The 2,491-nt window shown below is 35.7% G+C and overlaps 1 protein-coding gene across 1 annotated transcript in view; it reads left to right on the top strand.

Annotated features, from left to right (window-relative positions):
* Positions 1-661: 661 nt before the first annotated feature.
* Positions 662-2,491, top strand: part of LOC18049196 — a 10,951-nt gene continuing 9,121 nt past the window's right edge. The window contains 1 exon segment of the mRNA XM_024189208.1: positions 662-974. The gene's annotated coding sequence lies outside the window, so the exon portion shown is untranslated.

Below are 2,491 nucleotides of genomic sequence, written 5' to 3'. Positions count from 1 at the left end.
TATTTTAAGAACGTATGGTCCTATATATACACATATGACAACCGGTGATAGTGATTTTAGATGCCCTCGTAATAACTTGTTAATATTCAGATGAATTGCAAAAGAACAACACTCTTGAAATAGAAAAATAATTGAAATTATTGATGTGAAAAACAAAATATTTTATGTTCTTATTAACTAAGAGCACTAATGTTAAACATCAGTTTTTAAAAGTGTTTTACAATAATTTATTATGAATACTTTAACTGAAAGACACATACATAAATTTCTAAACAAAAACACCCGCAATCGGCTAAACGTAATTTAAATAAACAAAATAAAATAAACGCGAGAGAAATGATAAATGAGGTAGTGTTTTTTCATTGCAACAATTTTTTTTTCCCCCCCTCCTCTCTTGTTTCTAGTTTTCAAATTGAGCAAGCGTGTTTCCAAGCGGATCCCTCTTTTCAAATTTCATTACTAAAGTTTTATTTTGAAAATTCGTCTACACATCACGTGCAGGATGCATATCAACGGCCACAATCAAATCATAAAAAGCTCGTTCGCTGCAAATCGAATGTGCACTGTGGGTGCCCGCTATTTAACTTACACGTGTCAAATTATAGCTGTAGGACCACCTAATTCTCTCTACTCTCAACCACTCTTCCAATTCCCCTCTTTCTCTAAACTTCCTTCGCCCTCGCCCAGAAAGAAAATACCTCCTTTGCTTCGTATCCATATCTCCCGCTTCGATCCACGAACCTTAGCCCCGGATCCGAACCTCAGTTTTGCTCCTCTGTTCGTTGAAAATTTCGCACTATTTCGATCACTTTATCTCTCTCTCTCTCTCTCTCTCTGTCTCTCGCTTTCTTTCTCTCCCTGAGCTTAAAGCAAAGCCAATTTATCTCTATCTTCAATTGAAACCCTAAAACTTGACAGATTCACAGTTCGGGAGGATCGGTTTCGAGCTTCAGCGGAGGTCTCTCATCGTCACTGTGAGTGCCACAGCTTCTAATTCTTTATCCAGAAACCCTAACTTTCTCTATCTAGGAATTAATTACATATAGAGACCGAATCTAGGTAGGGGCAGTGATAGATTGTGTTGTTCTCTGTATTGAGTGTGAGATTTATGCCGTCGTTTATTTCTAACCGCGGAGTTTGTGGTGTTTTCCTTTTTGAGCGATCTTTTCTGTTTTCGTTTATTAATGCGATATTTTGAGAGAATTTAGTAGCTTAGACTTTTTTTAATTGTTGAGAAAATGTTGGAAAGTGAAGAAAATAAATTTTTTGAATTTTTGTTCTGTCTGCACATATCCATCAATTCCATCAATTTCAAGACAATCTACTCAAATGCTTTCATTTCTGTTTCATTTCTGCTTTCAGAAGTTTTGATTTGTGTGATATTGAGAGATAGATGCCTGGATAGGGGAGCATTTGTTGTTTTGCTCTTAGTTTCTAATGTGAGTGTAATAGATAGTCTCATTTCTACTAGTTGATGCTTCCGTAGAAAAAGGACATAAGTTTGATGTCAACTTTTTTGTCTGTTGCTAATATTGTGATTATCTTCAGTTCGACCGGAATTTATGTCTGATGAGTAATTGATGTTAATCATGGTGCCTTCTTAATGACTCAAAATTCGAACTTAAGTTGTTGCATTGGTGGGAATTTTCATCTTTTTTTGACTCGGTTGCCTCTGCTGCCCTTAATTTCACCTTGCATATGAGAGACACTTATTTAAGTATTTGGTACTTGGCTCATAGAGGGGGCATGCGTGCATTATTTCCACAAGCATGTGTTGGATATCAAACTGAGTTTCCACAGTGCCATTTAAAAAGGAAGTTGAAGCTTGAAATTGACAAGCATTGATTGCAGTTACAACCATATCTACCAAACCAGTGGATCCCATATACTAGTCTCACTCGATGATAGACCAAAAAACCAGATTTTGATTTCAAGACCAGCAGTTAAAGACAAACGTTTAAGTTACCTTTATCATTTCATTATATTCATTTTAATTTTGGGGGAGACTAAAATTATGTTCTTTGGCAAAGAAAATCTGGAACTTATGTGGCAATTGATGTCATTTTATAGTTATTTACATCCTTGATTGGTTAAGAATAATTTTGAGTTTCTATACCGGGGAAAATATTGTGGAGTTATGCAGTCTGTGGTCCCTGCAATTCTTGAGCAACCACAAAAGGTCATTTGGTGAAATTCTATATTTTATGAAGAAGATGCTGTGTAGTGTTTCACTGATACATTCTTTGTCTTTGTGTGTTTTAGATCCTTAATCTCTTTACTTTCTGTTGTAAACCAGTAGAATTCCTCTTGTTATGTTTTTCAGTTAGGGAGTTGGTTGTAAAGAAATTTGACAAAAGAAGATAAAGAGTATTTGTTTGAGCAAGTTAAGTTTGGCTAAGCTAAACCTTCTCTAGTCCCAAGTGGCCTCAGAAACTAAAATTGAACTTAGACAACCCAAAACAAGCCAGTATGTGATCGTGAGACCTCAAAG

Source organism: Citrus clementina, unplaced genomic scaffold, assembly GCF_000493195.1.
Source record: "Citrus clementina cultivar Clemenules unplaced genomic scaffold, Citrus_clementina_v1.0 scaffold_3, whole genome shotgun sequence".
NCBI classification, from domain to species: domain Eukaryota; kingdom Viridiplantae; phylum Streptophyta; class Magnoliopsida; order Sapindales; family Rutaceae; genus Citrus; species Citrus x clementina.
This window is presented reverse-complemented; position numbering and strand designations above follow the sequence as displayed.